The sequence below is a fragment of the Choloepus didactylus genome, chromosome 3 (assembly GCF_015220235.1).
Source record: "Choloepus didactylus isolate mChoDid1 chromosome 3, mChoDid1.pri, whole genome shotgun sequence".
NCBI lineage: Eukaryota > Metazoa > Chordata > Mammalia > Pilosa > Megalonychidae > Choloepus > Choloepus didactylus.
The window spans coordinates 107315539-107329337 of NC_051309.1; the positions used below are offsets into that span (position 1 = coordinate 107315539).

Below are 13799 nucleotides of genomic sequence, written 5' to 3' on the forward strand. Positions count from 1 at the left end.
CAATGATACAAAGCTTACATTCTATATTTCCTTTTCCTTATGTCTCAACTATGTCCCTTTGAGCCTCTTGTCCTCCATCGTCCGATCCTATCCAGGGTCATCCTTGGCATTCAGTTGTTGTCTATTTAGACTGTTTTTTTTTTTCTTTGTCAACTGTGGAAACATATATACAGCCTAAATCTTCCCATTCGACCCCCTCCCTAGCATTCTATTAATGGGATTAATCACATTTAGAATGTTGTAATGCTATCACCTTCCCACCCTCCATTGCTAGAAATTTCCCTTCACCTCAAACAGCAACCCTACACTCATTTCTTAACCCTCCATTGCCCCTTCCCCCATTTCTCTTTGATACCAGCTTAACTTCTATAGGACACATAAACTATGTTCCTATACTCCTCCATTCCCCCACCTTTATATAGGTCTTGTCAAAAATTATATATTTTACATTGAGTTGAAACCACTAATTTGTCCTTCGAGTTTGTGTATTTTATATCATGTATATCATGTAGAAAGTAAATAGTGGAGTTACAATTCAAAAAATTATTAACTTCTACTTGTATTCCACTGTGGTTGGAGTATGTGCTTTGAATATATTCAATTTTCTTTTTTCTTCTTAAATTTATTGAGGCTTATTTTATGTCCCAGCCTATGGTCCCTTCTGGAGAAAGATCCGTGATCCCTAGAGAAGAATGAGTGTCCTGGTGATTTGGGATGTAAGGTTCTATATATATCTGTTAAAATTCTCTATATTTCTTTCTCCTTTCTTTGTTTCTCTGTTGGTAGGGTTCTCTGTAGTATCTGAAGTAGGGCAGGTCTTTTATTGGCAAACTCTCTCAGCATTTGTTTGTCTGTGAAAAATTTAACTTCTCCCTCAAATTTGAAGGAGAGTTATGCTGGATAAAGTATTCTTGGTTGGAAATTTTTCTCTCTCAGGATTTTAAATATGTCTTGCCACTGCCTTCTCACCTCCATGGTGGCTGCTGAGTAGTCATAACTTAGTCTTATGTTGTTTCCTTTGTATGTGGTGAATTGCTTTTCTCTTGCTGCTTTCAGAACTTGCTCCTTCTCTTCAGTATTTGAGAGTCTGATCAGAATATGTCTCGGAGTGGGTTTATTTGGATTTATTCTATTTGGAGTTTGCTGGGCATTTATGCTTTGTGTATTTATATTGTGTAGCAGGTTTGGGAAGTTTTCCCCAACAATTTCTTTGAATACTCTTTCTAGACCTTTACCCTTCTCTTCCCCTTCTGGAACACCAATGAGTCTTAAGTTTGGACGTTTTATTTTATCTGTCATTTCCCTGAGATCCGTTTCGATTTTTTCGATTTTTTCGATTTTTTTCTCCATTCTTTCTTTTGTTTTTTTCATTTTCTGTTCTGTGGACTTTTAGGACTTTGAGTCTTTGTTCAACTTCCTCTAATGTTGTATTGTGAATATCCAGAATCTTTTTAATTTGGCCAACAGTTTCTTTTATTTCCATAAGACCTTCTATTTTTTTACTTACTCTTGCAATGTCTTCTTTATGCTCTTCTAGGGTCTTCTTTATGTCGCATATATCCTGGGCCATGGTCTTCTTCATGTCCTTTAAATCCTTTTCCACGTTTTCCTTCCTCAATTGTAGTTCTTTGATTAATTGAGCCAAGTGCTGTATGTCTTCTGATATTTTGATATGGGTGTTTGGTTTTATCATATGCATTGAGATTTTCTGTTGTTTTTGGCCTCTTGGCATTTGCTTTGCTTGACAGTGTTCTTTCAAGTTGTAAAAAAAAAAAAAATGCCAATCTAATTTTTCAGAAACACAGTTTGGTGGCGTGTACTTTCTGTAACTAACCAGCAGGTGGCTTCTGTGAGTCACCTATACCCCTCAAGTCAGTTCTCCCCAACCTTGTTCCCACAGTGTGTGGGGAAATGATTCTTGTGGGGTTCAGTTGGTGAACTCAGTTTGGGTGTGTTGCTAGAGCTGTCTGCCCTGAATTTGGGGTGTGTGTCCAGGTGGGCAGGGAGGAAGGACAGCTTTAATATTCAAATCCCCCAGGTTTCTGGAGATCCAAGGCCGCCGCAAGAGTCTAAGCCTTCATTTCGGATCCGTCCCAAACCCTCTCTCTCACTGATCCACAAACCACCGGACTTGGCGCAGCGTCCCTGGGTTTTCTGAGCAGGCCCTCTCTCTCAGCTGTGATCTTTCAGGACCTCTGCTGAGGGAAAGCTGTGCTACGTCACAACTGTGTGCCATCCCTCCAGGGAAGCCCCGGGCCACTGTGCCATGCCGTGCCGGGGCACTCTCAGCCTGACACAAAAATGGTTGAACGAGGTGTCTCAACCCCTTTCTTCACAAGTTCCTCCTTCCCAGCTCCGGGGGAACTGACGCAGCTCTGGGCTGTGGGCACGGCTCCGGGCAGGAGTTTATCCAGCCCTCCGGGGATCCAGCTACAAGCCGCGGGGCTTCTCCCTCCCTCCGGCTCTCCCTTGCACTCCCCTGGTCCCGAGGGTATCTGCCGTGAGCTATCCTCCACGGCCGACACCGAGAGGCTGGCTTAGCTCGCTCCTGTCGTGTTTCACTGCGCGGTTTCCACCATTGCAACTGGGTTCCCCCCCCCCCTTTTTTATTCTTTTGTTTTCTTTTTAAAAGAGCCAGTCTGTCTCCAACCGCCAACCCCTAGCTTCTGCACACCGCAGTGTGGCTGCGGGTCTTCCAGCCGGCCTACTTACTCGTTTCAGAATGCAGACTCCTGGTTTCACCAAGTATACAGCCTCTGTGATACTAGGAGACCTCATCCAACAGGCGCATCGCTGAAACCGGTATTCTGGGTCACCTTCTGGTTTTTATCTAGTATTTTTCACGGAGATGCTTTTTTTGTCCTGTCTCACCTAGCTGCCATCTTAGGTTCTCTCTCATAATCTTAATGAAAATGTTTTCTGCTGTAGTAGAGTCAAGAATTTTTTTTTGTGTGTTATAAAATGTGTTTAATGTATATTGATAAAGAGGCATACAATTTACTATCAAGAACAGGCTTAGTTTGTATGACTGAAAATTGCACATATTCAGTGGTCCATATTGATCCAGGTGGTATAAAGCTACAATTTTTAAAAATTCAGTTTTATTGAGATACATTCACGTATCATACAGTCATTCATGGTGTACACCCCTGGGAGTCAGATCCCATGTAGCGGGGGAAGGGCAGTGAGTTTACCTGCCGAGTTGGCTTAGCTACAGAGAGGGCCGCATTTGAACAACAAAGAGGTGCTCAGGAGGACTCTTAGGCACAATTATAAGCAGGTTTAGCCTCTCTTTTGCAGTAAGGAGCTTCATGAGAGCAAGTCCTGAGTAGAGAGCTCGGGCACATCAAATTGCCATTCCTCAATATTTGTGAGAACATCAGCAACAAAGGGATGATTATTTTTTAATCTTGGTAATTGCTCCGTAGCTTATCAGTATTCAGAATGGATATGAAAAGAGAATAATGTTCCATGAATACTGAAGGTGTGTCCCAAGTGATACGTCTTGAGGTTTTTAACTCTGCCCGTTTTGAAGTGAGGATAAGGGAGGAGAGTTTTGGTATCTGTTTCCTTTTTAAAAAATTATACTGCTTCTAGTTCAGATTTTAATCTGAGAATCAAATGAATGGTAGAGATCACAATGGTATAGATGGATAACTGATAAGTGAGTTGTAGGGATGGTAGTTGGTAAGGGGATTGGAAGTGGTAAGGGCCATTACTCACTGGGACACAGGAGGGGTTTTACAGAGGTGGTGTTTAGAATCAGTTATTCATATTTCTATATCCTTGAAGGACAGGTAGGGTTTGAGTAGAGGACAGAAGGGCATGCTAATTATTTAAACTTAATTGTTTTGAGATACACATTGCACATATGGGGTTTGGTATACAAGCAAGTGGGGTACCAGCTCCCCACTCCTGTGTCAGAGTAGCGCTTTTTTTTTTAATTAAATGTATCTGTTTATTTATTTCTTTTATCTGCTGCTTTTTAGAATATTGAAGGTAGCATTAAACTTCTTTTTACAAAAGATTTCTTTGAGCAAGAGAGGTAAAAAGAAAAGGTTGATACTCTTCAGATGGCACGTATTTGTAATTAAAAGTGAAAAGTCTCTCTTTAAGTCAAACTGCAATATTTCTTCCGTGGAGTTGTAACAGCTTCTGGCAGAGCTTGGATGTTGATGTCTCGTGGCTGACTCCGTGTTGCCCTTGCAGCTCACGGAGTCAGAGGTGTCCTGAGGAATTCCCTTATAGGCTGCTGTAACCTCATCAGCCCACTAAGATGGCAATGCAATTGGCCAAGAGGGTAATCTTTTGACTTTCACCTGAAGTAAATCAGATTTTGTATATAAGAAATTTGTCAAACGAAATCACAGCTGAAGAAATGTATGTTATGTGGGAAATACAGACCTATTTCTCACACTTGAAACTAGAGTTAACAGCTTATATGGTCTATGAAGACATCTTTGATGCTAATAACATCTGTGATCATGTATCAGGATTCATTGTGTATAACAGATACCTTGTGATTTTATACTATAATGCCAACAGAGCGTTTCAGAAGATGGACACAAACAAGGAGGGGAATGGTTGAAGCTTATCAAGGAGAAATAGGCTTCAACACAGATCCACCAAAATAAACATTGTTTTCTGCATTTTCATTTTGGACTAAAACCCGTAAATGACTACCACCACCTTTTCTTTTCTTTTCCTTTTTTTTTTTTTTTTTTTTTTTTTTTTAATACTGAATATTATGATTTCTTATTTGAGATTCAAAAATGACCTGCCTGGGAATTTGATACACGTTACAATATATTATTGTTTTAGTTTGCTAGGCTGCTGAAAGCAAATACCATGAAATGGGTTGGCTTAACAATGGGAATTTATAACTTAAACATTTTTGAGGCTGAGAAAAATGTTCAAATCAAAACATCATCAAGGCAATCCTTTCTCCCGAAAACTGCCTGCAGGATTGACTCCTCTGCCACATGGCAGGGCACATGGTAGCTTCTGCTGGTCTCTCCTTCCCTTGCAGTTTCTTGCTTTCAGCTTCTTGCTTCCCTGGCTTTCTCTGAATTTCATTCTCTTTTAAAATAAGAGAATTAAGACCCACCCTGGGCTGTGCCTTAACGGATGTAACCTCATCAAAAGGTCCTACTTAAAATAGGTTTACACCCACAGGAATGGATTAGCTTTAAGAACATTATTTTCTGGGGTACATACGGTTCCAAACCACCACAATTATGGAATAAACTTGTAGCTTTTTGTTAAAAAAAAGTGAAAAGTTTTTGTTTATTAAAATTCAGGAAGATTTGGTGAAAGTGTTAAGATGTTTTCATGTTGTAAATAACATTACCTTTTGGAAGGGAAAACTAAACTAGGAACATTCCACAAATAATGGTGAGTCTGTAGACTTACCAACTGAAGACAAACAACAACATTGTAATTTAAGGAAGTAAAAGAAAGGAGTAACTTTTATTGTTTCTCTTGAGGCCAGTCTGTCAAGTGTAGTTCACTAGAAGGGTGATGTGCAGTGTGGCTGGTGTTCCCCCTGCTCCCCTCTGGGAAGAGGCTGAAAGAGGGGGCTAGTGTGTGTTGGCCATTTGTGGGGAGATTCTCAGGTGTGGGGTAGAGAGTAACTTGTCCAGTCACACTGTGAGCAGGTAGGTATAAATGCATTGCACTAAGGTCATATTAATTGGTATAATGTCTGTCAATTGAAAAGGTTGTTATTTCTCTGGATAAGAAGACAGCTTATCTTTTAGTATGTTTCTTTATGCAGATAGAAAATGTTCAACAACTTAAAATACTGGCGGTAGGAAATGCCATGTAACTGTACTTTAATAATATGTTTGCACTGCACATTTTAGAGGATTATATTAATATTTTTTGTTTGGTTTTGATTATCAAAAAGACATGTATGCACTTGTCTTAAAGGGTCAAATAATTCTGTAACTTCCATACCCCATACTAGGTAATGTCTTTCAACATTTTAAACTCATTATTTTGGAATTTATTTTCATATTTCTAAATAGCATGATTATATTGGTATATTATGATAATTTGGTTTTAGGCCTTATCTCTAGACCACCCAGAATGGAAGAGGAAGATTTAGCTCTCTTCTACTTCTTCTTTGTCCGTATGCATATCTTCTGAATGTATGAATGGTTTTGTAGGGGCATGTAGTCTACTTACCACCTAAAAATAGTTTTGTGACCTTGAGCATATCACAAAACCTCTGTATGTCTCATCTGTAAAATGAATATATAAATAGTATCTCAAATTCCAAGAGGCAGATATAGTATAGCCTACTATATTATATGATGGATAATGGCTTAACAGTGGAAATTAATAATGAAAGCACATTCAATAAGTCAGTCATCAAAAAATTTATAAATCTCTTCTTAAAATCTCAAGTAAAAGAAGAAAGTCAGTCTAATTTAAAAAATACTTTAAAAATAATCATGTGAACACTGCAATATCATACCTACAGGCATGAACAAAACAATAAAGGGAGGAAAGTCACGGCATATACACTTTCATTATTAACCAAAAATATACTGAAAATGAATTAAACATTCAACTCAGAACTATGAAAACTCATGGAAGGTAAGAAAAGTCAGTTCAAAAAAACAAAAACAGTCAATATATTTTGGGAGGAAAAAGTGGGCAATCTAATGAACAAAGTAATGCAATTTACAAAATAAGATCCCAATTTTTTTCTCTCACACTCCAAAAAGAATAACAATGCTTAGGAGTGTTAAGGTACAGTTGTGCACAACTGGAGGAGCACAGCTTTTGTGAATGGCAGTTTGAATCTAAGTATTGAAAACATAGTAATTTCAAGTCAAGAAATTTATCCTAAGGAAGTTTCCATTTGTCCATCTATCCATCCATTCACTGAACTGGTTGGTACTGTAAGCAACTACTATGCCAGATGCTGAGAACACAATTATGAACAAAAACAGACATAATTCTCTTCCTCATGAAACTTACAGTATAGTGGAGAAGAGCAAGGCATATTCTGTGAACCTCTGAAAATATAAAAAAACTTACAAAAACATAACAGTATTTCAGACTTCAACATACCTCAGATCACAAAGAATTTTAAACAATATGAATGACAATAAGATTATTAAATTAATAGGTACATATCTTGCTGTCACAAAGAAAGAATACTCCATTTCAGGCATCTATAAACATTTACAAAAATTGTCTGCATATTAGACCACTTACAAAATGTCAGAAAACTCCAAGCAATGGAAATTGTACAGACCACATTCTGATCACTTTAAATGAATAAGAAATAAATGTTAAAGTTAAACATACGACTATTTTATATGTTAAAATTCTTAACCTAAATAAGTCTGGAGTCACAGAGAAAATCAAACGCAAACTTTCAGAGTATCTAGAAAATAATAAGAACATTACATATTGGAAATCCATGGATGTAGCCAAAGCTTTATGCAGGAAAAATGTGTCTTAAAATTACTAATATCAAACATTGTTGACAATGTGGAGCAACTGGACTTCTCACACACTGCTGGAGAGAGGGCAAATCAGTTCCCTCTCTTTGGAAAAGAGTATCTTTTAAAGCTGATACATAGGTATCGTAGTACGATTCCATTTATATAAAGTTAGACAGATATAGAAGTCACATAGTGATTATCCTTGGGAGATAGGAGTAGTGACTAGAAGGGGATGTGATGGTAGCTTAGGAGTACTTGATTGGTAATGTCCTGATTCTTGATCTGAGTGTAGATTAAACAGCTGTGTTCACTTGGTCACAGTCCATCAAGCTCTTCACTTGTGACTTGTGTACATTCTGTATACATGTTGTACTTTAGTACAAAGATTACTTAAAAGCTTTTAAACTAGCAAGCAAGAATAAAAAGAAATCAGAGAGTTCCACTTCTGGCATGACAGAAGTGATTAAAAAAAAAATCAAAAAACCAAAAAACCAAAAAACAACAACCAGCCATTTAAACATTCTGGGAATGGTCTGGGGGCATGGATATCTGGCACTATCTCTGGTGGCAGCCTGAGGCTTGCTGTCTCAGAACTTGTGTGCATGCAGAAGGCAACTCAAGAGCTTTCCTACAGAACGCTGGGAAGAGCACTTAGGTTGTGCTGCCTGGGACAAGAAATGGCTGGCTGTGGGATTACAGTGCAGAACCCAGGACCAAGAGGGCATGCCCTCTCCCCCTCTGAGTAGTGGTGCCTTAGTGCATTGTTGGAGGCAAAGCCCGGATTGGAGGGCGCCTGCAGCCAGGCCCTGGTCTCGTGATCATACTCCTCATCCACTTCTGTGCTCTCAAGGCTGGAACTCATAGTTAAAGTCGGGGCCCAACTCTGGCCCTTCCTGTTCCTCCACTTCTTCCACCATCGCCACTTTGTCCTTGTCCAAGGTCTCCACTCCTTCTCCTCCTTCGCCAGCTCAGTGGGCTGCGGAAGGTTCTTAGGCTCCATTTTTTATGACTTCCTAATTTCAGTAAAGTCAGAAATGCTTACTTTTCTATTGAGAGATTACAGAAAGAGAAAAATGCTTTCCTATTGAAATTTGATTACTGAAACAAAAATTTTTGTTTTTTTGGTGATAGCCCTTAACAGACATAAGAGTTTTAAAGTTGTGCCTCCATCTAAAACACTTAGAATGGGAAATAAAATTCAGCAAATATATTTCAAAAGTATTTATCAAATTCTAAAGCTTTCCATACTGAAGTGACTGTCCTACTCACTTCTTATTTACAAATTGGGATAGTGAGTCTTAGCATATTGAGTGATAGAGGTTACAGAGCTTGTGGCCAGAATTTGGATCTTTCAACTTCCAGACCATTGCTGATTCTTTTATTTGGAGTCCCATTGAAATCTGTTCAAAGTAGACATTATTCCAACTGAACAAATTGTGACTTTAAATGTAACTAAGATTTCTTTATTTTAAAACAAGGGAAGAAGAGAATTGTTTGTAACCCACCAAGAGGGATTAAAAAAACCAGGCTGTATAAAACATTCTGGCAATGTTTGCTATTTTTATTATTTACAGGATTGTATTTGACCCCACATGAAGTACTAGTGATCTAGTAGAGTGATTTGTTTAGCATTTAATAATCTTTTCAGTAATGCAATTTACAAGCCTATGAATTTATTTTGCTTATGGTAAGTCCTTTCTGGGAGAAGCTGATGCATCAGGTTGATTACATTCTGTTAAATATAGTTTTGATGCTGAGTATTTTTATGTACATGCATTTTAATTCCATGAAAATCTTGGAAATCTGTTTTGTTTTAGTAATATTATCTTTGTTTATTAGAAAAAAAGGTAATATGAGCTCATTGCCAAGAATGTTAAAGTCCCCCCCCCCATTTTTTATTCCGAATAACAGTTTGCTGTGTATGAGGAATTTTCAAGGTATGTGGTATAGCTCTTAATTGGAATGTTGGATTCAACAGAGATGCTCTATTTCCTGGTCTGTGCTTGATGACATGGGTCACTATAGTGCTTAATAAAGATGTAATTACTACCCATAAGAGTTAGAATTAGCATAACTTAAAATAATATAAGCTTTTGCATCAAAATATTTTGTTTGTAGAATGTTTTTTCACTTAGGGTAAATATGACTGTGCTTGATGCTAGTCTTATGTTTCTAACCCTGATTTCATCCTTTTGCCAGTTTTTAGCATATGCTGAGAAATGTTTGGATATTTTCCATGTTTATATTTTAAAATTAAAAAAAATTTTTATTTAGCCTTTTCTGCTAAGTCTACTGTCTCTTTTGTTTGTTACCTCTATCTCATCTGCTTGTCCTTCTCCTCCCCCTTTTTTGCTGTTTGTCTTTTTTTTTTTTGTTAATTTCGTTTTTTTTTATTAAATTCAGTTTTATTGAAATACATTCACACACCATACAATCATCCATGATATATAATCCACTGTCCACAGTATGATAACATAGTTATGTGTTCATCACCACAATCTGTCTCTGAACATTTTCCTTACATCAGAAAGAACCAGAACAAGAATAAAAAATAAAAGTGAAAAAAAACACCCAAATCATCCCCCCATCCCACCCCATTTGTCCTTTAGTTTTTATCCCCATTCCTTCACTCATCCATACACTAGATAAAGGGGGTGTGATCCACAAGGTCTTCACAATCACACTGTCACCCCTTGTAATTATTATATAATTGTCTTCAGGAGTCCAGACTGCTGGGTTGGAGTTTGGTAGTTTCAGGTATTTACTTCTAGCTATTCCAATACATTAAAGCCTAAGAGGTGTTATCTATATAGTGCATAAGAATGTCCACCAGAGTGACCTCTCGACTCCATTTGGAATCTCTCAGCCACTGAAACTATTTTGTCTCATTTTGCATCCCCCTTTTGGTCAAGAAGATACTCTCAGTCCCACGATGCCGGGTCCACATTCATCCCCGGGAGTCATACTCTGCGTTGCCAGGGAGATTTACACCCCTGGGAGTCGGGTCCCACGTAGGCGGGAGGGGAGCGAGTTCACCTGTCGAGATGGCTCAGTTAGAGAGAGAGAGGGCCACATCTGAGCAACAAAGAGGTACTCAGAGGGAGACTCTTAGGCACCATTACATACAAGTTTAGACTCTCCTTTGTGGTAATGAGCTTCATAAGGGCAAGTCCCATGCTCGAGGGCTCAGCACATCAAACCGCCAGTCCCAATGTTTGTGACAACATATGCTAGGGGATCAGCATCTCAAAGTTTAGAGGTAGGCCTTACACTTCAGGGATAGAGTTAACTGCTGTAAGAGCTTACAGTCTAGGGACTATTACAATTATTGTGTCCACGTTAGGCTATGTTCTAAGATTCAATTCTGAGTTTACACATTGTAGTTAGTCCATATTGGTGAGGCATCATCCCTCTCACCATGTTTTCTCCAACACTTTTACTCCTATATATATATTTTCCTACAATTTTATAGAGTTATATTCACATACCATACATTTATCCACAGTGTACAATCAGTTGTTCATGGTATCATCATAAAGTTGTACACTTATCACTACAATCAGCATTTGAACATACTTATTACTACAAGAAAAATTGTTTTTTTTGTTTTTTTGTTTTTTTTTTTAGCAATAAGAAAAAATGATAAAAAGAAAAATAACATGTCATACAATACAATATACTACTAAGGACAGCAAATAACACCACTACCAAGAATCCCATATTACTCCCCTATATCCCCTTCTCATATACATTTAGCATTGGCGTATTGCCTTTGTTACATTTAATGGAGGTATATTACAGTGTTACTGTTGACCATAGACTCCAGTTTGCTTTGATTATGTTTTTTCCTGAATACCATCCCTTTTTCAAATTTCTACATGGTTGACATTCATTTGCTTTCCCACATGCAAAAACATTTTTATATTTGTATATTTAGTAACAGTCATTGGCCACTCCAGTTTTTGCCACGTTATACAGTCCCAGTCTTTATCATCTATCTTTACCTCTGGTGTCATACATTCTCCTATCCCACCTCTTTCAGCTTTACTCACAGACATCTTTGTTCAGTGTACTTACAATACCGTGCTACCATCACACAGTATTATCCTGTCTATTTCTGGATCTATGCAATCAATCCTAAACATTCTGTAGTCCTTCAGCATCAAATGGCTGATCTCTGCCCTCTTTCTATCTCCTGGTCGCCTGTGTTGTCAGCTTTTAACTCCCAAAGTTTGTTCATTAATGTCTGTTCATATTAGTGAGACCATACAGAATCTGTCCTTTTGTTTCTGGCTAACTTCACTCAACATAATGTCCTCAAAGTTCATCCACATTATTACATGATCCATGTCTTTGTTCTGTCTTACAGCTGCATAATATTCCATCATGTGTATATACCACAGTTTGTTTATCCACTCGTCCTTTGATGGACATTTGGGCTGTTTCCATCTCTTGGCAATTGTGAATAATGCTGCAATAAACATTGGTTTACAGATGTCTGTTTGTGTCTTAAGTTTCAGTTCCTCTGAGTATATACCCAGCAATGGAATAGCTGGGTCATATGGCAAATCTATATTTAGCTTCCTGAGGAACCTCCATACTGTCTTCCAGAGTGGTTGCACCATTCTACATTCCCACCAACAATGAATAAGTGTGCCTCTTTCTCCACATCCTCTCCAGCACTTGTCATTTTCTGTTTTTTGGATAATGGCCGTTCTGGTAGGTGTGAGATGATATCTCATTGTGGTTTTGATTTGCATTTCCTTAATAGCCAGTGAAGTTGAGCATTTTTTCATATGCTTTTGAGCCATTTGTATTTCCTCTTCAGAAAAATGTCTGTTCATGTCTTTTGCCCATTTTTTAATTGGATTGTTTGTCTTTCTGTTATTGAGATGCAGGATTCCTTTATATATTCGGGATATTAAACCCTTATCTGATATGTGGTTTCCAAATATCATCTCCCATTGTGTAGGTTGCCTTTTGACTTTTCTGACAAAGTCCTTTGATGTACAAAACTGTTTAATTTTGAGGAGATCCCATTTGTCTATTTGTTCTTTGGTTGCTCGTGCCTTGGGTGTGAGGTCTAAGAAACCACCTCCTTTCACAAGATCTTTAAGATATTGCCTTACATTTTCTTCTAAGAGTTTTATGGTCTTGGTGCTAATGTTTAGGTCTTTGATCCACTTTGAGTTAATTTTGGTATAAGGTGTGAGATGGACATCCTCTTTCATTCTTTTGGAAATGGATATCCAGTTCTCCAAACACCATTTATTGAACAGGCTGCTCTTTCCCAGTTGCTTCGGCTTCACTGCCTTATCAAAGATCAGTTGTCCATAGACATGAGGGTCTACTTCTGAACACTCAATTCGATTCCATTGATCAGTATATTTGTCCTTATGCCAGTACCATGCTGTTTTGAGCACTGTAGCTTTGTAATATGCTTCAAAGTCAGGTAGTGTGAGACCTTCACTCCTCTTTCTCAAGACATTTTTGGCTATTCGGGGCACCTTACCCTTCCAAATAAATTTAGTTATTGGTTTTTCTATTTCTGTAAAGTAAGTTGTTGGGATTTGAATTGGTATTGCATTGAATCTGTAAATCAGTTTAGGTAAAATTGTCATCTTAACTATATTTAGTCTTCCAATCCATGAACATGGTATGTTCTTCCATTTTTTCAGGTCTTGTTCAATTTCTTTTTGCAGTTTCTTATAGTTTTCTATGTAAAGGTCTTTTGTGTCCTTGGTTAAGTTTACTCCTAAATACTTGATTCTTTTGGTTGCTATTGTAAATGGGATTTTTTTCTTGATTTCCTCCTCTTGTTGCACATTACTTGTGTATAGGAACACTACAGATTTTTGCGTGTTGATCTTGTAGCCTGCTACTTTGCTGTATTCATTGACTAGTTCTAGTAGCTTTGCTGTAGATTTTTCTGGATTTCCTACATATAGAATCATGTCATCTGCAAATAGTGAAAGTTTTACTTCTTCCTCTTCAATTTGGATGCCTTTTATTTCTTTTTCTTCCCTAATTGCTCTAGCTAGAACTTCCAGCACAATGTTGAATAGCAATGGTGATAGTGGGCATCCCTGTCTTGTTCCTGATGTTAGAGGAAAAGCTTTCAGTCTCTCCCCATTGAGTGTGATGTTAGCTGTGGGTTTTTCATATATTGCCTTTATCATATTGAAAAAGTTCCCTTCTATTCCTATCCTTTGAAGTGTTTTCATCAGGAAAGGATGTTGAATTTTGTCAAATGCCTTTTCTGCATCAATCGAGATGATCATGTGGTTCTTCTGCTTTGATTTATTGATGTGGTGTATTACATTAATTGATTTTCTT

General features: G+C 37.8%; 1 protein-coding gene and 1 pseudogene across 2 annotated transcripts in view; both read left to right on the forward strand.

Moving 5' to 3' along the window:
* The window catches only part of METAP1 (methionyl aminopeptidase 1), a 158211-nt gene that overhangs the window by 40414 nt on the left and 103998 nt on the right, over positions 1–13799 (forward strand). The window lies entirely within an intron of this gene.
* On the forward strand, positions 4083–4634 carry LOC119529676 (annotated as a pseudogene).